This window comes from Mastomys coucha, unplaced genomic scaffold, assembly GCF_008632895.1.
Source record: "Mastomys coucha isolate ucsf_1 unplaced genomic scaffold, UCSF_Mcou_1 pScaffold4, whole genome shotgun sequence".
NCBI classification, from domain to species: Eukaryota; Metazoa; Chordata; class Mammalia; order Rodentia; family Muridae; genus Mastomys; species Mastomys coucha.
The window spans coordinates 30,611,589-30,637,899 of NW_022196910.1; the positions used below are offsets into that span (position 1 = coordinate 30,611,589).

Sequence of the window (26,311 nt, forward strand, 5' to 3'; positions counted from 1 at the left end):
AGGGGAAACTGGGAAAGGAGAAATTTACATGTAAATAAAGAAAATATCTAAAATAAAAAAAAAAATTTGTACAAGTATATTCTGTGTCTTGCCACATTGATGGATTAATTTATAATTTCTAGAAGTTTTCTATTAGAATTTTTGGAATATATATAAATATCACATCATCTGCCAATAGGGTAGTTTAAATTGCAGCAACTATTTTTTTTCTTTTAGATATTTTCTTTATTTACATGTAAATTTCTCCTTTCCTAGTTTCCCCTCCAAAAAACAAAGAAACAAACAAAAACAACAAAAACAAACCCCTGTTGCCTCCCACTTCCCCATGCCTGCCACCCTGCCCTCTCCCACTTTCTGGCCCTGACATTCCCCTACACTGGGGCTCAGAACCTTCACAGGGCCGAGGTTTTCTCCTCCTATTGATGATTGAATTTGCAATCCTCTACTATACACATGCTGCCTGAACAATCAGACCCCTCAATGTGCAGTCCTTGATTGGTGGTTGAGACCCTGGGAGCTCTGAGGGTACTAGTTAGTTCATATTGTTGTTTGTCCTAAGGGGCTGCAAACCCCTCAGCAACTATTAATTAAAAAGAAGTCATGTGTTTACAAGAGAGCAAGACATGTATATGGGAAGTGTTTGGAATGCAGAAAGGGAAGAAAGAAATAATGTAGTTATGTTATCTAACAAAAACTGAAAGCCACAATAAAAAAGAAAAACAAATATAAGTCATTACTATTATAGCAGAGAATGGCCTTGTTGGTCATAAATGGGAGGAGAAATCTTTGGTCCTGTGAAGGCTCTATGCCCCAGTGTAGGCGAATGCCAGGACCAAGAAGCAGAAGTGAGTGGACTGGTGAGCAGGGAGGTGGGGTGGAGGGATAGGGGGTTTTTGGAGAGGAAATCATGAAAGGGGATAACATTTGAAACATTAATAAAGAAAATATCTAATAAAAATATTAGCAATATAGAACAAAAACAAATCAACCCATTTTATATCCGATTGGCAGCTATTAGAATCACTATTTTCTAGAAGATGAGTAAATATTCCTTGTGCTTAATTTGGGAATTTCTCAGCAGAAAATGCTCATTTAATATCCTAAAGTAAATATATTTGCATCATTTTATTAACAGTTTTATATTGCATGTTTTATTATATTAAAGTTATAATTTTAAAAATTAAGAACATAATTATGATGTGTTATTTTATTGTACTGTATTGTTATGGTTATTACTATTTTATTACAATTATACTGTATTATTATTTTATTATATTGTATTATATTATTATTGTATTGTTATTTTATTATTGTACTGTATTATATTTTCATGATTGTATGTGTGTGTGTGTGTGTGTGTGTGTGTGTGTGTGTACCACTGCACTACAAAGTTCTCCTTCTTGAGTCTTACCAATATAACTTTCTTGTCTTTTGTTGTTACAGTGTTTCAACTTCACTAAAATTGAATATCTTCTTTGGTAAACAAGTTCATATTTTAAAATATTTATATATATTATAGATGTATTAGCTGGTTTTGTGTGTCAACTTGAAACAAGCTGGAGTTATCACAGAGAAAGGAACTTCCCTTGAGGAAATGCCTCCATGAGATCCAGCTGTAAGGAATTTTCTCAATTAGTGATCAAGTGGGAGGGCCCATTGTGGGTGGTGCTATCCCTGGGCTGGTAGTCTTGGGTTCTATAAGAAAGCAGGCTGAGCAAGCCAGGGGAAGCAAGCCAGTAAGTAACATCCCTCCATGGCTTCTGCATCAGCTTCTGCTTCCTGACCTGCTTGAGTTCCAGTCCTGACTTCCTCTGGTGATGAACAGCTGTAAGCTGAATAAACCCTTTCCTCCCAACTTGCTTCTTGGTCATGATGTTTGTGCAGGAATAGAAACCTGGACTAAGAAAACAAATAACTAAAAAAAGACTACTCTTGTATTATATTTTTCTTGGAGGATACAAAAATAGAAAAAGGCAGTTCCATTTACTAAGCCAAGTTTTGTCTAATTTCAAGATTCTCCATGCTATAGAAAATGGCAATCTTTATGAAATAAGCTTGAACTAATCCATAAAATTCATATGCTTAAGTCATAGACACAACCAGATAAATTTAAAGTGTTATAGTCACAAAATACTGTAAATTCATGTTTATAAAATCTATTATATGCCAAGAAGTGGTAATTATCCACCCATTATTGCCAAAGCAGTCTGTAAAATAAATCATACATAGATAGAAACAAAGTTTGTCGCTGAAGAGATAAACGATTAAGTAGCTTGAGACTGCTTTCTGTGCAGTCATGAAGACTAGAGTTCAGACCAAAGCCCCACAGTGCAATCTGTGTGTCGCCTGCCTACCTAGAATGAAGACAGACAAGATGCTTTGGGGGCTTGCTATCTTCTGGCTCAGTTTATAAAGCATGGAGTCCAGATTCAGAGAGGATGATGATTCAAAAAAAGTATTAACAAGTGATAGAGGAGGCTGTCTGATGCACTACACAGAGACACATCTACACATAAATAAATGAAATGATATAAAACTCCTAAGTTAAAGACATGGTTTTATCCACAAAATAATAAGCATGAGTATCAGGATTTTTTCTTTTTTATTAGATATTTTATTTACATTTCAAATATTCTCCCTTCAAAAAAACCCCCTATTCTCCCCTCCCCCTGCTCACCAACCTACCCACTCCCGCTTCCTGGCCCTGGCATTCCCCCACACTTGGGCATAGAACCTAACAAGGGCCTTTCCTGCCATTGATGACCAATTAGGTCATCCTCTGCTACACATGCAGCTGAAGCCATGAATCCCACCATGTGTGCTCTTTGGTTGGTGGTTTAATTCCTGGGAGCTCTGGGGGTACTGGTGATTTCATGTTGTTCCTCCTATGGGGCTACAAACCCCTTCAGTTCCTTCGGTCCTTTCTCTAGCCTCTTCATTGGGGACCCTGTGCTCAGTCCAATGGATGGCTGTGGGCATTGACTTCTGTATTTGTCGGGCACTGGCAGAGCCTCTCAGGAGACAGCTATATTAGGCTCCTGTCAGGAAGCATTTGTTAGCATCTACAATAGTGTCTAGGTTTGATGATTGTATATGTAAGGCAGTCTCTGGATTGTCATTCCTTCAGTCTTTGCTCCACACTTTGTTTCTGCAACTCCTTCCATGGTTATTTTGTTCCCCCTTCTAAGAAGGATCAAAGTATCAAAGTATCCACACTGTGGTCTTCCTTTTTTTTTTTTTTTTTTTTTTTTTTGTCAGAGACAGGGTTTCTCTGTATAGACCTGGCTGTCCTGGAACTCACTCTGTAGACTAGGCTGGCCTCGAACTCAGAAATCCGCCTGCCTCTGCCTCCCAAGTGCTGGGATTAAAGGCATGCGACACCATCACCGGTCAGTCTTCCTTCTCGGGTTTCATGTGGTTTGTGGATTGTATCTTGGGTATTCAGAGCTTCTGGGCTAATATCCACTTATTAGTGAGTGCATACCATGTATGTTCTAAATTTTTATTGGTTCACTTCATCTCTCAATTTCAGTAAATATGTCTTGAGAGAGATGAGGATGCTTCCCAAAGCAGGTTTGTATTGTAAGTAATAAGGTTATTTTCTTAATAGATAAACCAAACTACCATGTAGACCAAAGCATTTTCCAATTCATTTAAAAGAAAAAATAACTCCTCTTGCACCACTCAAAGCTCACAAAGGAAATCAGTTCTTTCCTCAGCTCAAAATACTCTGGTTCTCAATAGTTTTCCAGAAAGATGTTCTTCAGAAAGCAATTACCATAGAAAGAGTGCAGCATTATGGGATATGTGGGTTTTGACCAGCTCAGCCATAATTCCCTATGGCCAGGCTGTTTACTGCAATCTGCCATTCTCATAATTTAATATCAGAATGAATTTAGAAGAAACTTATGAAGTCCTCTGAGACTAAATATGAGAAAATTGTATTTTAAATTTTCCCCCTTATTTTCCAAAAGTTATTCACAGGAGAAAACAAAATTTTGTGGGTCTTTTACAGCTGTTATATTAATAACATAGTGAAACCTTATGTGTTTCCATATTTACAAACAATCTAAAGAAGTTTTGTGGAAAAATATAGAATTTTAGTGAAATGTAACTGCATATGTGAGCCTTTGAGTCATAGAGAGAGACATGGAAATTCCAATGCATCTTTTCCGAAGTGAAGAAACTAAATTTTAATTTATAACTAGCTGTTTTTCTCTTAAGGCTACCATCAAGATACAATTATCTGTATAATATTTGTTTTCTCAACAAATAGCATATTATGCTTTTATTCTCCTGTAGCATCTACCTCAATATATTAAGAATACATAGAACTTATATATAAATTTGTTACCTGTAGGTATTTACTATAGATATTCTGTAAGGGATTTGCTTTTGTGTGGCAGTTCAAGAGCTTATTTCTTGTTCTGTGGACTCGTGTCCATAGAATTGTTAAGATAATAGATGATTGATCTTCATGCTCAGTACCGTTCATTAATGATTGTGAATACATTTTTAGAGATCTAGGGATAAAAATAGGCAGAATCTTCTCTACAGGAATGGGCCAATATTTTAGGTAATATAAGTCCTGGGGAAACATGTAATTTATAACATTAGATGAAAATCTAAAATACAGTTTGTGCCTGCATGCCAGTTGAATAAATTCTTTGTGTATGTGAGTGTGAGTGAGAGTTTGAGTGTGTGTGTGTGGGTGTGTGTTTGCGTGAGTGTGTTTGTGTGTATGTATGTGTGTGTGCTTGTTATGTGAGTTATTGTAATTCCTCTTAACTTGTCAATACCTTTGTCTGTCAGTTACTGTCTTCATTGTTAGAATCACTTCATAGCTCTCTCTCCACCCCCCCTCGCTCTCTCTTTCTCTCTCTCCCCTTCTCTGTCCCCCTTCCTCCTCTCTCCCCCCTTTGTGTATGTGTATGTGTGTGTTAGTATGGGTATATGTATTTAGGACTCCACTGGGATTTGAGACATCAGAGGATGGAGGGAAATTGTGTTTTCTAGTCATTTCTAAGCTTTGATAAGTTCTCCAAATTTTGTTCTCAAATGAATTTGTTTTGATATTCAGTGTCATTCAACTAAAAGACATTATTGAAGACATGATTATCAAAGCATTGTACTAATGAGCTGGATTTTATTTCAATATTTGTATATGCTTCGATATTTGCTGGGCATGACAATACATAATTTTACATCAAATGTAATAAAAGTATGCCGGTATGTTGAGATATACTTTGAATCCCAGTACATAGAGACAGAAGCAGGTGGATCTCTATGAGTCTGAAGCTATTCAAGGCTATACAGAGAGAGACCCTGTCTCCAAAAAAAACCAACAACAAAATAAATAAGTAAAATCAAAAGCCATATTTGCAAATAAGCCAGCAAACATATATGTGTGTGTGTGTGTGTGTATATATATATATATACACACACATATATATGTATATATATCTGATGATTCATGAAAACTGAATGGAAATAAGATAAATACACAAACAAAACCACTCCCACCACCATCAAAACGTGGACTGGATATAGTAGTACTCATTTATAATAATTAGAACTCAGGAGACTGTGGCAGCAAGTGTGTGCCAGAAATCAACTACTTAGGCTAATTTTAGGTTAGCTGAAGCTACAAAATGACCTACTATTATGAAAAGGAATCTATAATTGCATAGATATAGGTGAATATTAAATACATATTAATATGTGAAAAAAGTCAATCTTAAAATTATGCTGCATAAATACAACCAAATAATGCTTCTAAAATGGCATTATTATAAAGAAAGTAAAAGAATCTATGGACGGCTTACAGAGAGGGAGTGTGGGATCTGGGAGAAAAGAAAAAAAGGTATAAAATCAACACAAACTTAACACAATGGTGATGTCATGCTAAAGTAGTTTCTACCACTCTGATGGTAGAAACTCTGATAAAAATGACTCCTACCAATATTTTTCTATACTCATAGGGAAGTGCTCTGCTCAGACATCATCAAAGAAGCTTTCTCCAGCAGCAGACAGGAGCAAATATAGACCCACAGACACATGAGGTGGGCAGGAAAGAAAGGCGAAAGGGATAGAGAGAGGGAGAAGGAGAGAAATGGGCGGGGTGGAGAAACACTTTTATTAAATTCCTCCCCTGAGAGTTCAGGAGAACCCTGTGGAGCAGAAGGAAGGAAGATTCCAAGAGCCAAAGGGGATAGAAGACCTCAAGGACATAAGCCCCTTTAAATCAATATAATCAACACTCCTATACTTTCACAGAAACTGGTGTGGCAACCAAAAAGCCTGCACGGGGCCTCTGCATATATACTATGGCTTCCAGTTTAGTTTCCTTTTTTTTTGGGGGGGGGGGATTTTCAAGTTTGTGAACAAGTAATTCTTTGATTTTTGTTCCTTCTGTTTGGTAGTACTCTACAAACTTCTGTGTGAGATTTTATTTTACTTTATTATATTTTGCTTTATTACATTTTATTACTATTTCTTAGAAGTCTTCTATTTTTTTTATCTATTCTTCCCTCATACATTACATCTTAACCTCACTTTCCTCTCCCTCCACTGCCCTCAGTCCTCTCTTACCTCCTCACTCCTCCAATTTACTCCTCCATTTCCCTTCTGTAAAGAGCAGGCCTCCTCCATGGTGTATCAACCGAACATGGCTTAAAATACTATAATAATACTAGGGCACATACCCTAATATCAAGGCATGACGAGGCAAACCAGTAAGAGGAAAGGTGTCTCAAAAGCAGCCAAAAGAGTTAGAGAGGCCACACATTCCCAGTGTTAGGAATCCCAATTTTTAATGAGACAGAAAGTAACTGGATTTGGACAAGAGGAGACGTGAGAAGGAATGGGGAGGAGTAGATGGAGATGAAACTGTTATCAAAATATACTATGTGAATAAAGAATCTATTTTTTATTTAAAAAATGGGTATTTGAGGGCTACACTTGAAATTGTGTCTGTCCTTCCTCACCTACCTAAGGCATTCTCTGATCGGCTTTAATAAAAATCTGATGGCCAATTAGCTGGGCAGGAAGTGGAAAGTGGGACTACCTGGGAAGGATAAAGGAACGCTGGGAAGGAGAAAAGTTTTCACCAGGAGACCAGACATCACTGCAGCAGATGGAGGTCACTACAGGCCTAGAACGTATAGATAGCCACATGACTGGATGATGCTAGGTAGTTAACTTAGATGAGCTTCGTGAGAGTCTGCCAAGCTAAGGCCTATGCTTTGAAATAGTAAAAGCTCTGTATGTGGTTATTTGAGAAACTACCTGGTTAAGGAATAATTGCCACCATATTACTATTCAGCATTAATTGATATAGACAGAATTATTAATAGTCATTTAATCTACTTGTACTAGAAATAAAAATGAAGGAATTGTATATGGTCAAGAAAACTACATGTGTAGGATACACAAGAAATATGAACTCTCCATTCAATTTCTTTGTCAAATTAAATGACTGAAAAATAGACTCCATTTCACAATAACCATGAACTTTTCAGGTAAATGGATCTAGAAAAGACTATACAGAGTGAGATAATCCAGATCTTGAAAAGCTACACCCATAAGGTATCTTTCATAAAGCACATTGCCAGAAATATACACCTATACCATTTGCTGAGGAAGCAGAATGTCAATTCTCCAGGGACATATATGAGGAGCTTTACAGAAGCATGCATGCCTACTATGCTGAGGGTGAGGAGCATATTTGGAATCGTAAACAAGATTCTAACAGCAGTAAGGGTTACCGTTATCCAGGAGGGTACTACATGCCCAGCAGCCTTATGATGAATTGTAATGTATTTTCTTGTAAAAGTTCCAAGAAATCCACATAATTTTACCATTTAACATACATACATTTATTTTCAGAGAACATACAAATGAATCACATAGTACATTGTAGAGCGAAGAGGAATACTCCTCCATTGCTGGTGGAATTGTAAATTGGTACAACCACTCTGTAAATCAACTGGATGTTCCTCAGAAAATTGGAAATAGATCTTCCTGAAGACCCAGCTATACCACCCTTAGGAATATATCCAAAAGATGCCCCACAATGCAACATGGGCACGTGTTTCACTATGTTTATAGCGGCCTTATTTGTGATAGCCAGAAGCTGGAAACAACCTAGATGCCCCACGACAGAAGAATGGATACAGAAAATGTGGCTCATTTACACAATGGAGTACTACTCAGCTATTAAAAGCAATGACTTTATCAAATTTTTAGGTAAATGGATGGAACTATAAAATATCCTGAGTGAAGTAACTCAATCCCAAAAGGATGTGCATGATATGTACTCACTAATAAGAGGATACTAGCCACAAAAAAAAAAAAGGAAAAGAAAGAAAAATAAAAGAAGTACAGAATACCCAAGATACAGTCCACAGAACCCAAACAAAATCAATAAGCTAAAGGCCCCAAGTGAGGAAGCCTCAGTCCCACTTGGGAGAGAGAAGAAAACAATCACAAATGGGGAGAGATGGAGGGAGGGACCTGGGAGGGAAAGTGGACTGGGGAGCAGGAAGCTGAGAGAGAGGAACCTGATCTGGTATTGGGTGAGGGAAAAGGACTGAAACACTGAGGGCCAGCAGAAAGAATGGAAACAGGCAACCTCAGGAGGTAGGAGGTTGTGGTGGGGGGACCCTCCAGAGTACACCAGAGACCTGGGAGGTGAGAGACTCTTAGGACTCAAAGGGAAGGAACTTAGATTGAATGCCCGACAACAGGGAGAGGGAACTTATAAAGGTTACCTCCAGAAGGAAGACAGGACATCAAATGAAGAATGGGGTTGCCATCCCACAGTCACAACTCTGACCCATAATTGTTCCTGTCTGAAGGAATTACAGGGATGGAAATGGAGAGGATCCTGAGGAAAAGAAGGTCCAGCGACAGGCCCAAAGTGGGATCCAGCTCAAGGGAAGGTCCCAAGACATGACACTACTACTGTGGCTATGGAGCGTTCATAAAAAGGGACCTATCATGACTACCCTCCGAAAGACGCAACAAACAGCTGAAAGAGTTGGATCCAGATATTTGCACCCAACCCCTGTGGTTGAACTAGGGAAGGCTGAATGAAGGTGAGGAGAAGGATGATTCTGTAGGAGTACCAGCAGTCTCAGTTAATTTGGACTCCCGAGATCTCTCAAACAATGGACCACCAAATGGGCAGCATACATCAGTTGATATGAGGCCCCCAACACACATACAGTAGAGGACTGCCAGGTCTGTGTTCATTCAGAGATGATGCACCTATCCCCCAACAGACTGGAGGCCCCTGGGAGTTTAGAGGTCTGGTGGAGTGGGGGTAGGGGAGGGGACATCCACGTGGAGACAGAAGTGTGGGGAGGAGGTATGGGATGTTGAACAGTGTGAGGGCTGATCAGGGCAGTGGGGAGAATAAAATATGGAGTGTACAAAAATAAATTAAGGAGAACAAAAAACAATTGTCTGAAGCTCCTATAACACATTATTGGTATAATCAAACTTTATGATCTTGCCGGACAAAGAGAATGTTACTTATTTCATTCATGTCTAGTTTTATGTGTACAGTTGGGAGTTCAGTATTGATTCACATTTTGTTTAGTCTTACTGTACATGCTTAATATTTAGTATATATAATGTTGTGGGTAGAGATTTCTGTTGCTGTGATAGAACACTATTACAAAAAGCTACTTGAGGAGAAAAGGGGTTTATTTCATGTTATGACTTTGGGTCACACACACACCATAAGGGACTCAAGGTAGGGACCTGGAGGCAGAAGGACTGGAAGTTTGATGCTTAATAACTTGTTTGCTCTCCTTGGCTTGCTCATTTGCATTCTTAGGCAATCCTATAACATTGGTCTAGGGGGTGCCATTGCCCCAGGTGGGCTGGACACTCACACTTCAATCATTTAATCAAGAAAGTGCCCCACATACTTGCCTACAGCCAGTTTGATGGAGGCATTTCTTAATTGAGGCTTGACTTCAGATAACTCCAACTTGTGTCAAGCTGATAGAGAAAATTAGACAGGGAATAGAGCATTATCTAGTATGTACTATTATGTATATCTATGTTGTATGGTGACTTTCATAGACTTAGTATGGACAGGATACACATTAATCCTAATTCCTTGATTTCACAACCCATATACATTTTTTCATGCTTTTCAACATGTTTCTCAACTTTCTAATCACATCACTAATTTTTTAGCCTTTTATATTCTCTGCCATTATGTTTACTGTTTCATTTCCCTGGTTTATTACAGCAAGAAGATAGACAACATCTTCTAGAATTGTGCATCTGAGCGGCAACCTATAGTGCTATTTCTTGAAAAGATTGTTCCATCGACAATGTAAAGGCAGAGCTGTTTAGATAATGCCTGAATCCAACGTTCCATAATATTGAATCTGACGATTACAGTTTTCTTAGCATGTTCTGTAGGCTCAAAACCATGCATTTTTTGATATGAGGGACATCAATAAGAAGCACACCATGACATTAGGCAGCCACACACATTTGAATTAGTCTTCTATTTACCTTTCCTTTTTATTTATGTTCTTAATTTCACATTTTTCATGCTGGCCTTGTTTCTTGTGCTTTATTTTTGACCCTTCTGCTTTTTGTTTGTTTGTTGTTTGTTTCATCCTACTATTCTGGCTAGGTCCACTTGACACAAGCTAGAATCATCAGAGAGGAGAGGAGGGAGTTGCTATTTAAAAAAAAAAAATCCTCCAAAAGATCTGGCTGTAGGGAATTTGTAAGGAATTTTCTTAATAAGTGATTACTGTGGGAGGTCCAAACCCATGGTAGGTGAAGCTACTTCTGGGCTGGTGGACTTGGTTTCTTTAAGAAAGTAGGCTGAGCAAGCTATGGGAAACAAGCCAGGAAGCAGTATTCTTCTACTGATTCTGCACGGTGTGGATTCCTGCGCTTGCTGCTTTTGATGATGAACTATTACATGGAACTGTAAGTTAAATGAACTCTTTCTTTCCCAAGTATGTATTTGCCCTGGTGTTTCATCACAGCAATAGTAACTAAGATACCTGCTCTGCTTTGTATTTACTTCAAATCACTTTATTCATTATTTTAGATGCTTATTTTGTTTTCTTTGAGATGGAGGGAAAGGTGGTGTGGATTTGGGTAGGCAGGCCTGTGGGGAGGATCTGAGAGGATCTGAAGGAGGGAAAATCTATAATCAGGATATATCATGTGGAAAAATCTATTGGAATTCAAAACTTAAAAAATAATTTACGACATGAAAATAATGTTTATATTATCATCATTGCTTAAATACAAATAAAAACTTTCTTTAGCAACAGATAGTATAATTATCCAAAACTATCATCAGTAAATCAAATTGACTAGTATAAGAATTACAGTCCGGGGGCTGAAGAGATGCTTCAGCTGTTAAAGAGCACTGACTAGTCTTCCCAAGGTCCTGAGTTCAATTTCCACCAACCACATGGTGGCTTACAACCATCTGTAAGGTGATCCGATGCTCTCTGCTGGTGTGTCTGACCACAGCTACAGTGTCCTCATATATATAAATACCTAATTCTTTAAAGAAAGAATCATAATCCTTGAACTTTAACCATTACGATTTCAGTGAATTTCAAATGAACTGCTTCAGCTTTTATTGAGCACTTACTATATTGCAGGAATTTTTCTATGCAATGAAGACCTAGTTATGAGACTACAGAGTCTTGAACTTTAGGCAGGATATGAGAAATAATTACTTAACACATACTACACATTTAAAAATTAAAATTTAGCACAATAGAAAAGCACCAGATAGATATGTTAGCCCTAGGAGTAAAAATGAAAGAATATAGAAGAGAGGCTGTTCTTTATCAAATTACACTTATTATTAATTGTGCTGTGGGAAGTCCCAGAAACTTTTGCAAATGCAGCCTAGTGTCTACTACAGAAGGTAACTAACTGATCAGATCTACTTCCTATACCAGTGGTTCTCAACCTTCCTAACAGTGCAACCCTTTAAAACAGGTGACCTCTAACCATAAAACTATTTTTATTTCTACTTCATAACTGTAATTCTGCTACAATTATGAAAACTAATACAAATACCTCTGTTTTATCTTGGGCAACCCTTTGAAAGGGTTGTTTGACTCTCCCAGGGGTCTGAAGCCACGATTAAGAACCACAATTCTAGATCATTGCTGCTTTACACTACTTTTAATTTCTGAAAATATTTTATGTGGAAAAAAAGGACTTTGTGCTAGAAGCTAATTTTCGAAAACCGTTGGCCAGGTGAACAATCATTAAATGTTAACATGGATATATTTGCTAAGTATTCCAGTCAAATGCCCACTTATACTTTGACTTCCCATAACTAAACTACATATGAACATATTAAACACATAATGAACAGACTGATGGTTCCAAATAACCCTGAACACAGCTTTTAGTTAAACCACAAATAAAATTATATGCGTCATTATTGTAGGTTGTTTAGTATGAAACAATCTCTATTCAAGCTGACATGAGAGGAATGTGAAAAAGACCTGGTATCCACCGATGTGCAGGTAACAGATACTTTTCCTCCATGAGAGGCATATAAAATGAAATAAAGCAAACGAACACATACACAACTACACTAAAATGTGATGGATGTACCGTTTGGACACATGACTAGAGAAGCTCGTCGTAATTTGAGGACAAATTCTATAGAATCCGAAGGTGTTGCTGAAGCTGCCAATAAAAAAAAATGCAACTGATAGTTCCAACCAGCTGCAAGAATTATGAAGACCATCAGAGTAAGAAGTTCTGATGATGCAACCATAGCATCTTGGAACCAACCAAGAATCTTCTGAATGGACTTCATGTACTTTCAGTAGGAGGGAAATAATTCATGCCTGGTATTGTAAACCTACCCAACAGCCATGGTGAGGTCATAAACACTAGATAAGAACCTACTAGGGTCACTTTCCTAAACAAGTATAATTTCTAACTTGAATGCAAAAATGTATCCTTCTACTCACAGATAAGTATAACACCTTTAAAAAGCTTATTTTTGCCACAGACAGACACTATTACAGAAAACCACAGCTTGGTCAAAATCGAAAGCATAAATGTCTGTGGTGAAACCAACTCCCATTTATACTTCTACAACATAGCTGTGATATGGAAGGCTTGGGAAACATTGTGCAACACAGGGCAGAAAGACTGTAAAATCCAGAGGATCAGAAAATCTGCTGTGAGATAGTATTTTGTATGTGATACAAGAAAGCAACATCCATGGAATCCTAACAATAGGGTTCTATAAACAAGATCCATCCAGTGACACCACCAGCTGACATGCCAATGTGGATGGAGCAAAATGTAGAGTCCTACTAGATATAGAGCTACAGATAATTAGTGGTTATGGAGAGAAGGACAGTAAGTCTTCCAGGAGGTAGATTTTCCTAGTAGGCTGCCTAATACCAAATGGTCAGCTGTAAATTTAGCATATATATATGAGTAACAATGGACTTCATAGAAATACATGTGTGTGTATGTTTATAATAACTAAAGAGGAGGAGTCATGAATTTGAGGAGTGGAAGAACACAAGAGAAGATGGAGGAAAAGAGGAAGAATACAAATGATAGAAAGAAAGGACTCAAGTATGAAATTCTCAAAAAGAAACAAGGTACTACCAGCGCTACCTAAGCAAACATTGTAGAAAGCTCTACCGTGTTGCCTACACTGGACTCATTTTATTTAAGTCTAACAAAAATTCTGAATAGTAAACTTGATTTTAGAGATAAATGGAGACCAAAGGTGGAGTGATTTGCCCATGATGATAGTGCGGAGGCTGAAAGCCAGCTCTATATTTGTTTTAACTAACCATTTCCATGAACTGATGCCATCCTGCCTCCTGGCACCAACTTTATTACCTACACATGATCTGATTAAGGGAATAGGCAATGGAATGTAAGGCAGATTTCTTTGAGTCAGACAAAAAAAAAAAAAGGTAAGAAATTGTTTAAAATTTTAGATATTCTAAAGCCAGCAAACGTTTTGGATACCAAATGAGTATTCTCTAAGAAATAATAAAAACACTTATTAGAAAAAACAATCACTGTATAATTCACTAATATCAAACTGTTGCTATGAAAGTTCTCCAACAGCTGTATGAGGAAAAACAGTGGTATACCATGGCAGGAGAGGTAGCATATGTAATTTACACAAATCGAGGCAGCCTGAGCAGCCTTCCTGGCTAAAAACTAGGAGTTACGCTTGTTATGGGGAACTCTCAAGGGTACCGTGCAATCAGAGGTCACAATCGAGGCAACAGAAGCAATGTCACCATATCACAGAATGGGCCAATTCAGAGGGGGCTCATGACAGTCACTAAGGTCAAGGCTTGCAGCGACTAATTGTGTTAAATGGGAGTATCCCCTGTATAGTTTTAGAATTGTCATCTGAACAAACAGGTCCAGGTCATCTATAGGTTACATCTGAGTTCTTTTCCTGGTATTTAAGATTTACTTTCTTGTCTTAATCCCTCACAGTTTTTTTTTTTTTTATTTTAGGACTGAAACTTTGTTTTGATCAAGTAGATGCATCAAGAATTTCTGTTGTCTAACCTGAACTCCCATAACAAAACAAGACATTTAATTTCAATGTCTGCTTCTGTCACTTAATTGTGTCAAAGTTATTTGTTCTGAAATGTTTTTAAAATTCTGTCACAGGGACAGAATATACATGATTTAAACCCAACATTTTAGTGTATTATACTTAATTACATTATACTTAGTAAGAAAATAATTGTATGCCCAATTTAAAAAGTTCAAAATTCATGTATCATTCTGCATGTTTTACTAATAAGCAACTAAAATAAAAAAATTAGAAAAAAATCTATAAAACTTATAAGTGTTATTTAGTATGTAGAAAAGATATCTGTAAAGTTGTTGGAATATTTTGTAAGTTAAATAACAAAAATATAAGCAGAATAGACTTCTCTTCAATTTCATATGAGACTTATGTTGCATAATATAAGCTTATAATTTCCTAAAAACAATTAATGAATTATTCCTATTATTTTTTAATTAATAGCAAGTATTTAAAGTACTCACACTGTGTTACAGTTTTCATTATGTATATAGTTTTAATACCTAAATTTATGTTTGTTATTTTGAATATGAATTCTTGTATTTATATATAGTTTCCACAAATAATGCTTGAGGAAGACTATATTCTATGGAATTTCATTTGTTTAAAAACTAATAAAGTCACTCGACAAATATATTTGATAATGATTTCAATCTTGCTTTTGGATGTCTTTAGATTTACAACTTAGGCTGAAAATAGATACACACAGCTCCATGCAATAGTTCCAAATGAAGCTCACCACAAACTAAATTATGATATCTTAAATCATAATTTCAGAATATGAAAGCAGCATTCAATTAAAAATTAAATTGAAATTATTTTTTCATAACTTTTCAGTTAGTGTATTACCAAAATGTGAACATTGGGAGTACTGTGCCATGTTACAGTCTAAAACACATTAGTCACCTTTATAGTGAGTAGTTGTCTATTTTGAAAGCATTCTTTAGAATGTGCCAGAGGGGAAAAATGAGAACTTGTCTGATAAATATGTGATCATTGTCAAAAGTGTACATTTTAGTTTACACGGCTTATTGTAAATGTCAATTTCAGTGACATCTTTCAATATGCACATCTCTCAAATCATACTTTAAGAAATTAAATTCTCTTATATTTTTGATCTATGAATTCATTATCTATACAAGGAGGAAAAATATCAACCCTATGTTAAACATAAAACTGTTATTTTAAGGAAATACGTCTTGACCTCATTAAAACAATTAACATTTCATAACATTATATTTCACATCTAACTTATGGAAAAGCAAAAAAAATTATCAAAGCAAACCATAGTCAATTACATTTTCAGATCAGCAAAATGCACTTGTAAAAGTCTTCCTTCCCTTAATTCAATTGTCTAAGGTATTTTACCAGCTCGAAAGGTGGTTGGACACATTCCTGCCTGCTCTGTGGCAGTGACGAGCTTTGCTCTTTCTTTACCTTCTGTCTTTCCATAGGTACAAATGCTAATAGAGAAATGAGACTACACACATGCACGTGTCTATATCTACATAAAGTTCAGCTTACTTTAATATAACTTATTTGTGAGTATAATTATGAGTTATTATAATAGCACTGTTGTCACATGGAGTCCATTTTAAATTTTATACTCTGAATCACTTTAGTAGAAGGGAAATGAGAAATTTGACTCAAGTTCATATTTTAGAAGTACCTGTTGATTTTCAATCCTCAGGAACAAGAGGAACAGTGCCCCAACAATTTTAAATACAGTCAGTACATAGAGGTAGCACAGTTTATTTTTATACCCTTGTCTTTAAGAATTTTTGTTTTGTTTTGTTTTTGAAAGAAAGAATTTACTGAAACTCCTTTCTCTAATTCTATGGTGTTTGATTTGTTTCTAAAATTATCTGGGTTTCGCACTCTTAGACCTGGGTCACAACCTTATGGAGGGACAGGAAATAGTTATCAGGTCACCCGGTGGTCAAATGAAAAAGGATTTGAAATGCTTCAGCATTTCAAATAGTCCTCAGTGGACCCTATTCACTCAAATGATTGACGTCTACACTGAAAATCAGGTTGGAAATTTCATTCCTAGATCTAGTCAGCCTATACCTATATGATTACTGCAAAATTAAGAAAAATGTAGTATTAGCAGAATATAAGACTGTCAGCAAAAGCCTTATATGTGTACAAAACGGCCTCAGGGACTGGCGTGGATATTTTAATTAACGATACTTAAGTTGAACTTTTGGTAGATTTGGGCAATAAAATTGGGGTGAAAATATTATAAAAGGAACTAAAATTATCTCTTTATGCTATATTTCTTCTAAGTGGTTTTCAAACTTTGTGGTAAATGAGCAGTACAGTTGATAATCAGCCAGGATGATTTTTCCTGCACTGTATGGTTAAGTTCATGCACATGATAACTGCTCTTCTGCTTTTATATCTACTTTGACACTATTTCAAGGAAATATAATTTTTTTCTGATGATGAAAAAGGGGGGATAGGAGGAAGTTGGGAGGATGGAGAATAAATATTTAAAAAGAATTACTCTGTACTAGTTAATTTCCCTGAAGATCAAATCACTATTGATAATAAAAATAATTTTTTTAAAAAAAAAGTAGGTGACCAAATGTCTCAGGGGTTTGATATAAGGAGATCTCATAGTTTTCAAAAGAATTTTAAACTGATATGGGCAGGAAAGGGAGACAACCAGCCCTAAGTGTTGACCGAACCCAGTCATTTCTAAACATCCACACGCCTACGGGCAGGACTTACGAACCTGAAGATTGCATGAAACAAAGGTGTGACGTATTCCCAAATCCATCCACCTATCACTCCTGAAATTAAAAATCAGCCGGGACGCTTTACTCTGCAAAAGTGGAGGCTTGCAGCCCTATCACTGACAGACAGAAGGTTGGAAAATTAAGCACAGATTTTATTTTTAAGTTTTATTTTATAATCAGAAACCGGGCCATTAGAACTTTGTAACCAAAGCTGGAGTGTGTGTGCTTGAAGGCCCCTGCAGTCTTTTACAACTTTTCAGAGGCGGTGGTTGTGAACTGGGTTTGCACTCTACCAGCGGAGCAGATCTGACCCATGGAGAGCACTCTTTCAGATCAACACTGCCTCGGGCCTTTCTGCTTTCTCCAAGAAGTCTTACGTTTCAGGCATCAAGTTGAATTTCTTCTGGAGATGATTAACCCAAACCCATGACAGATTTTTTCCAAGATATCCAACCCCTTATGTTTATTTTATCCTGGCTCTTTTTTGGATGTACTGGACACAAGTAACTTACTCATTTTACATGTTAAAGGGCTGGTGGAGAGCCATTAATTCCCTTAAAAATGAGAAAATATTTCAGTGTGCGGGACTTGATTGTGTGTGCTCACATTAGCTATAGGATTTTGAATTTTAAGAAAGATTTTTCTCCTCTACTATAAATTTAAAAAAAAAAGAAAAGAAACATTTCATTGCATCTCAAGATACAGATCTTACACGTTTGCGGAGGAGGGAATGCATTCTTGTGATGTATTAAAAGACACAATGTTAGAAGGATCAGTTTCTGTTTCCGTAAGCTCAGTTTGTAGGGGGTTTCAACTAACCTAAATCTTGGCACACAGAATTTCAGTTAATAGTCAACGAAAACCTATAAGGAGTTTACTCTCCATGTGCTATATCAGCCCAGCTAGTCACTGTTCTTAGTCTTCAAGTTTTCTTCTTGTCAGTGAGATGAGTAAGCCAGGTGCTTGATGTCATGCTTGATGTGGGGGCTTTCAAATTTCAAGACGATTGCATGAATTTTTAAACATGACTATTGCTTTTAAAAACAAGTTTCTTTAAAAAAAGAAACATTACAAAAGATGAAGTCATTAAAGCCTTTTGAGAACATATTAGGACCAATGATTCTTACTAAAATAGAATTATAATGATAAATATTAGTTGCTTAAAGTATTTTATACATTAAAGTACTTTCAAATTATTAAATGTCAGCAAGCAGCAACTAATATTATATTTATAACATATTATAGAACTATTCTTATACTTAAAGAACTGTACCATAGGAAAATGTACAAATTTCAATTTAACATTACATACTAAGAGAGAAATGTATTTTGTCAGACAGTAATATGTGCAAATGTGTATCTGTAAAGACTGAGAAGGAATGACACAATACGAGTTGGGGAACAGTTCAAGTTTGCACACCACCACAAAGAAAACTGCATTTGGATATAAGCTTGACTTTTATTTATTCATATTGTTTAAAATTTCTCACAACTTTAATTTAGCATTTGGGCTGTGTTAAAAAAATTCTATCCACATATTAAGTATAGTTTTGTTTCTTAAAATTTCTTAAAATTAAGTTTATTTGTAACTTACAATAGAAATCCATTTAATAAATTCTCAAAGAGTATTTCACATAGTCTTTTCCATTAAGGAGAAAAATTCTCATATAAAGTTTATAATCATAGCTACAAGAACCATAGTAGATATTTTTAGGCAATGTTCAGTGATTATTTCTCATACTAATAAATATATTTTAAATGCTTTAAAATGTTAAGTTTTAGGATAATAAGAATTAAAGAAAATTAATTCACTGTATGAGGAATTCTACAAGTGCTAGGTTTTCTCTGTGCTCGAATAAAATGGCAATGCAAAATTTATCTTTATAAAACATATATCAATATCTGAATCAACAAATTTAATCGCTAAGTGAAGGATAAAAACTAAGTTAATTTTTGTAATTAGATTTATTACTGGAATGTTTAGAGATATCAGATTCTTCTTTAGTTCATGCTTCAGTGGACTACCTAAGTTCAGGACCCTGTATAGGGCAAGGAGAAGAAATGGCCAGGAACAGCATATAGACTGGGGCGGTAGGTTAATGCCAGAAGTGTGGCTGATTGACTGATTGACATCACCTTGAAAAATCTGGATTAAAGTGCCTTATTAGATTAATCCAGGTAAAATTTTAAGAAGAATGGATCACTGACTGGATTCAGCAACTTACTCACTTGCCAGAACCTGGAAAATTACTTTACATTCAAAAATAATTCACTATGCAGAATAATAAATGTCTCACCACACAACCACTTACCTATGCAAACTATATTCAATATGAAATGTATCAAAATGTACCCAGTTACTCTAATAGAATTAAAAGTAAATATAATTTTTTTGCTAATGGCTACTGGTTTTGATATTGGCAGAAGTTAAATGTGGTTCCAGTGCTTTATGTGTACTAATTCATTTTCTGGGCTCTGAATTATGCATTATTTCTCTGAAGTTTACCTATTTTAAAACTAACAGACACAGAAATCCCGAGGAGCAGAGGTTAGATTTAAATCTAAGAGTTCACAGTCCAACTTTTGAACTGTTAGATAATCTTATATTTTTACTTCTTAAAATAAAATCACAATGTTAATATATCTTGGAGATGGTAGTGAAGCTTTAAGATAAAACGTAGGATCTTAAATTTTATCCAAAAGTAATGTAAGATCTCAATAAAAAAAAAAACATTAATCATTTAGCTTTTTTTGACAGATGGGACACACAATGGCTATAAGCTTAATTTTATTCTTTCTGATAGTATTTGGAATTTTATGAAATCCTAAAACTGATGAAATCCTGATGACGAAGGGATGATATTTGTCCTAAGGTTTTTAAGATCAACACCTGCACAGTTGGTTAGGACATCATTGAATGAATTAAAAAGTTTGATAAATAGATCTCAGGATGGTGAGGCAGTACAACGTACAGCTTGAATGTGACCACTGAATGTGGTAGAAGTTTAAGTTGCATCAGGCAACTATCTGAGTTTGAGGAATAGCAATTAACAGGAAGAATGTTTCTAAGGAAAAATTTTTCTTTTGAAGTGAGAAATGCAGTTTAATCTACCAACCAGTTCTTGAGCATCTAGATGAATCCAGCACCAATTAGTGGCATTCTAAGTGTGGGAGGAAAAAGACATGTGACCTACATTTAACCCCCAACTTTGAAAAGACTAATCATCTGGACAAGACAGGTAGTAGCATGTAGTCATAGGGCAATGGAGAAACAAGAGTGGGCCTGGGAGAATTAGGAATGACTGAGAGATAAAATTATATGCATTTGAATCATGAGGAGTAAGTACAATTGACACTGGAAAGTTGAGAGGGGCTTTGCAGATAAAAGCAATAGAATGAAAGTATGAGGATGAGAACTTAATTCATATATATATATATATATTGTTATAATCTATATGTGTATAATAAATTTATTAATATTTGGAGAAATGTTGAAGTTTGATATTCTGAGGATCTCTTTTGGGGATGAGGAGGAATGCTATAAAGTCAAAATGGAAAAGTAGTTTCAAAACAAGAAAGCAAGAGCATCACATGATAAAGACTTAGGATTTTAACTAGAGGGAATGAATGGGATTAAAGCAATTTTCACTGATAGCGGCAGGCAAGATTATGGTTTAGTACAGGAGGTGTGGTAGGCTGGCATTTGATCCTAGCACTTGCGAGGCTGAGGTAGGAAGAGTATGCAAAGTCAGACTAGGTTACATACTGACACCCTGGCTCAAAGGAAACAAAGAAAGGGAAAAGGAGATAATTCAACAAGAATTAAGGTTTTAAAGAATACAGCAGTAGAACTATGCAAGACAGATTGTAGATTTTGGAATGAAGATAGGCTATTTCAAAACAAAGGTATATGAAAGACAGTGCTTAGATTTAAGATATGAAGCTTTAAAAACAAGAGGAATAACTTAATATTCTGAGAAAAAGTAAGTGAATGATTAATGATCCTTTTAACAAAGATGTAATACAATGAACCAATCAGGTGTGAAGTATGGAAAGACACTTCACAGTAAAAATGTCAGGCTTGAAAATTCGTATAAATGTTAAAGGGAGGATGACTACAGGAGATGTGGTTGTGATCACCTATGACATGTTTTGGGAAAGAATTGCCTCCCTGTAAGGATCTCCACAAAGAACCTTTATACTGTATTGTTAAGAAGGGTTCTTTCCTCATGATTGTGTATGTAGGTTGTCTCCCATAGAATCACCTTATGAGTGTCAGGTCCCTAGTATCACAACATTCCTGGTGGTGGAACCATTAAAAAGGGACATAGTAGGAAGCTGGATGTCACTGAGTTATTATTGAGAACAATGTATGGAAGGAATGAGGCTTCCTTTCAGAATTGATTAATCCTCCAGGAGTTGGTTGTTACACAAATGGTGAGTTGGCCATTTCCCGATTTGGATGCCCTCTGTCTCTGTAAGTTCTTATCTTTACACACCTCCCAATAGACCATGCATCATCTGTCAGGAGGGTCTCAATCTCAGTGGAAGGTGAACAGGTGAGGGCACATCAGACTTTCAGTCTCCAACTGTTTGATTTGAATAAACCTCTTTGCTTTGTAAGTTCCTGGATTTAGTTTTAGTTTTCTTCTTTTTGTTTTTTGTTTGTTTGTTTGATTGGTTGGTTTTTTGTTTGTTTGTTTGTTTGTTTGTTTGTTTGAGACAGGGTTTTTCTGTGTAGGCCTGGTTGTCCTGGAACTCACTCTGTAGACCAGGCTGGCCTCAAACTCAGAAATCTGCCTGCCTCTGCCTCCGAAGTGCTGAGATTAAAGACATGCGCCACCACTGCCCAGTTTATTTTAATTTCTTGAACGGCCTCACCAATAGCCACTTTTAAGGTCCATGTCATTATTCAGATCTCTCATGTTACACAGTTCTTGCCTTTCTCAACTTTCACTCAACCTTCCAATTCTGCTCCAATGGTCATCTCATCACTAAACCTTTGCACTAGTTTCCTGTTGGATTTTCCTTACCTTTTCCCATAGAATAGTTTTCAGCTGTGTTTTCATAGACTGAGGTAATATTTACCCTATGTTGCACTCCCTAGCTTCTGTTTATCTTTGGACAAATAGACAACTCCATCACCCACAAACTGTGTTTACTTCATTTAAGAATGCCAAGGTGGCCTTTCAATGAATGTGATCATGGAGTAAATAGTTAAGTGTGTCCCCAGTCCCTGAGGTTTAAGGGCTAATTCATTTCAATTTTTAAAAAATAACTTTGCTCAATTTACTGACGACTTTATGTGCTACATATTATTTGTCTTAGAATATATTGCTAAAACAAATTAAGTTTTTAAAACTACTCAAATTAAATCTATTTTGAAATCTCTGCTAGGAGCTGCTCCTCCTCCCCACCTCTCTCCTTCATTCTCAACAATTAGAAATATAAAAGGATAAAAGGACTATAAAACAAAAAAGTGTTTGGGATATGACAAGAAATTTGATTTATAAATAAGAAAACAAACTGAGGTCTTTCATAGGTATTTGTAAGGGGGTTAATTCCATGAGAACCCTACGACTTACCTAAATCTAGCTTTTACAAATTTCTCATTATAAGAAAAGTTGTAATATTTGCATATACCTATGCATATTTTCCTGGGTGCTTTAACTCTCTCTCTAGAGAATTACTAAGACATCGCAGGTGTGGCTGTTGTGTCACAATTGCATCAGTAGGTGGCAGAGAGGAGAGAGGCTATGTCTACACTCAGTGTTCTGACCTATGAACATCTGAATGATGTTCCTAGCATCTCCAAAAAAAAGTGAACCTAAGATGACCACCAGTCCAGCATCATGGAGCCCAATCAGAGAGCTATCCAGAGATGACTACAAGTCTACTGCCATGCAGGCCTTAGGGAGAGGGGAATGGCCGAGATTACTCCTGCCCAGTGCCATAATGCACAAACAGGGTGTTGGGCTTCAGAGACCCTTCCTGAGATGACCGTGGGCACTCAGAGACCTCTGCACATCACTAAGAGAAGCAATTAAGTGGGGGATAAATGGGTGAGAAAGAAAAAGGATATGGGCACAATGAAGAGAGGCAGATCTGGTGATTCAAGGGTAGTGCAGAACAGTCTGATGTGAGTAGCTGGTGATGCCACTTAAGACCATGGTTGGGTCCTGGTCTGTGCTGGCCCTAGGCACTATGTCTATGTCCATGGTGCTGCAGCAGCAAGGAATTGTTACCTTCCAAAACCAGAAAGATATCCCTAGTCGGTGCTGCCATCTAGAGATATGTTGATGTCTGAGGGCTGTGCAGAACTGGCCCTACCTTTCAAGTGGACATCATGGGAGAGCTGGTCCTAGCAAGGTGAGAGCAAGAGAGCTGACCCCTCCCTTTTCCAGCTGCAGTTCCCAGAAGAAAGGGCCCCACAGTACCCAGGAGTTGCAGGTGAGCCGGACTGAGGATGTGCACGTGGAAGAACTGACCCCGGCAATCATCTCCTGAGTCCCCTTCTGCTTCACCACCTAACACAGGTGGGAGAGCTAGCCCTGGTGTCATGAGAGGCAGAGAGCTGACCCTGCCCCTCACCAGAAGAAATACTTGGAAGACTGGGTCTCCTGCACCTCCCCTGGGAAGCACAGTAGAGCTGACTGTGGTGATGGGGAAGCCCCAGGGCACGAGCATGGGAGAGTTAGTGACATTACTTCTCTGCAGTATAGTGACATAAGGAATGGAAAGATAGTTCCCTTATGCCGCTTGCCACTTCCCGCAGGCAGGAGAGCTGGCACCAAAGTCATCAAAGTGAGAGAGCTGTCCCTGATGCTTACCCACTACAGCACATGGGGGATTAGGTCCCGCTACTGCTCTTCACCTAGACAGCATGGTCAGGATGGGGGTGTCGCAAGTGAGCCCACCCGTGAGTGTGGGGGAACCCTCCCTGTCTCTTGTCTGCGGCATCGGAGAGGCATAGATTCCCTTACCTCCATTTTACTGTCAGGAAGTGGGAAAGCGGTCCCCAACAGCGTCATGTGAGCAGGCAAGCTGTTCCTGCTCCTCCCCTTCTGCATCACTCTGGGAGGGAAAGCCATGCACCTCATTTGGGCAGCACAGTAGAGCTGCTCCTGATGGCAGAGACACAGATGAGCTGGCCCAGTGGTGTGAGCATGGGACAGTTGGCTCTGGAATTTGTCTGCCATTCTGCAGCTTGGGTGAAGGAGAAATGCCCTTCATGACTCTTGCACCTTGCCACCTATGGTAGGCAGGTGCGAGAGATGGCCCTGGAGTTATGAGAGCAGAAGAGCTGTCCCTGCCGCTCACCTGTTGGAGCACTCAGGAGAGCAGAAGCTGCAGCTCACCTGGGCAGCACAGTAGAGCTGTCCCTGGATGTGAGGGTTGCAGATGAGGCAGCCCTGTCTCTTGTCTGTTATGAGGTAGGGCAGATGAGGGAGAGACACCTTCCTACCCTCCCTCTCCCCTTGCCACTTTTGGCAGATAGGAGAGCTGGCCAGGGGTATTGATAGTGGTAGAAATAGGCATGTCCTTTACCAGCTACAACGCTCAAGAGGGTGGACCCTGCAACTTGCCTGGGCACAGGGCACAGCTGACCCTGGCTGCAGGCATTGCTGGTAAGAGCCAAAGAGCCAGCAGTTTGACCAGTTCAGGTATCTCTCAAAGCCAGATCCAGGGCTTTGAATCAGCTCAGCCCAACATCTATCCCATCTATAAACTGCTGGAGTGCGCAAAGGCACTATTCCTACAAATCTAAAACTAGATCTTCATTATCTAGTGCAACAACAGGATATCTGAGAGGAGTCCCAGTGAAGTTCCAGTATCAATAGAATAGCAGAAGTCAGAAGCCTCATACCAGATCAAGTAGTCACTGAAATGGACATTTGCAAGCACTGAAGTGTGGACAGAGTATACTGTGGACACACTATAACACAATACAGCTACCATAATGAGGATTTTTTCCATCTGGTGAGGAGGAAGGGTGGCAAGAGTAGAGGTTGGGTGTGAGAGAGAGAGGTGTGGAATTGTGGTTCATGATATGAAATCCACAAAAAAAAATTTAAAAAGGTTTTTTTATTATATAAAAGAGATGGAAATCATTACAGCACTAGCAATTTCCATCTTCCTCATCCTAAACTTAAACTCAATAAAAACAACTATACTCAAAGATATTAGTGATTTTTTATAATTTATCAAATACATCCTGATTTCATTCACAATCTATAATTAATGTAGATCATTATTCTTTCTTATATACTAAGACTCTGCAGTTGGCTTCTCTTTTGCCCATCTTTAAAGCTAATATTTATCTTTCAGCACCTTCGTACATGCTAATTGCTGTGCCTTCGGGCGACTGCTTGTGTGATCCATTTAGAGCTAAGCAGTCCACAGTCTTATATTTTCTGTTTGTGGACCAATTGTGGTTCTCTGAATTAATCACTATCTACCACAAAAAAAAAAAAAAAAAAAAAAAAAAGCTTTTTGATTTGTAGAGTTTGTGTGTGAGTGTGTGTGTGTGTGTATGTGTGTGTGTGTGTGTGTGTGTGCATGTTCTGTGCCATAAAAATAATTACAGAAAAGAGGTCATGAACTACAGAGAGAGTAAGGAGGATATAGAAGTGTTGGAAGAAGGATAATATGGGATGTGTTAAATTGAGAACAAGGGAAGAGAACAAGTGATGTACTTTTATATCAATCAAAAATAAAATGAAAAAGAGGCATCTTTAATTAGGTGAAACACACATTAGCAAATCAGTATAATGATTAGAACTGATGGGGTCATGTTAGCAAAATAATAGATTTAGGCTTTCCTTTATGGAGACTTATCAGTCCTGTGTTTCAGACAGTTAACAGTATCAGGCAAAAAATTGTCACTTGTATATTAATTAGGCTTTAAATCTAATCAGGAAATAGTTTCTCCCCACAATGTTTTTACAACTAT

At 37.4% G+C, this 26,311-nt stretch overlaps 1 protein-coding gene and 1 non-coding gene across 10 annotated transcripts in view; one reads left to right on the forward strand and one right to left on the reverse strand.

Annotated features, from left to right (window-relative positions):
* Positions 1-26,311, reverse strand: part of Lrriq1 (leucine rich repeats and IQ motif containing 1) — a 200,863-nt gene that overhangs the window by 61,350 nt on the left and 113,202 nt on the right. The gene's annotated exons all lie outside the window — the stretch shown is intronic.
* On the forward strand, positions 23,044-23,173 carry LOC116076613. The gene has a single exon (XR_004113021.1). It is a non-coding gene; the product is annotated as a small nucleolar RNA SNORA17 (small nucleolar RNA).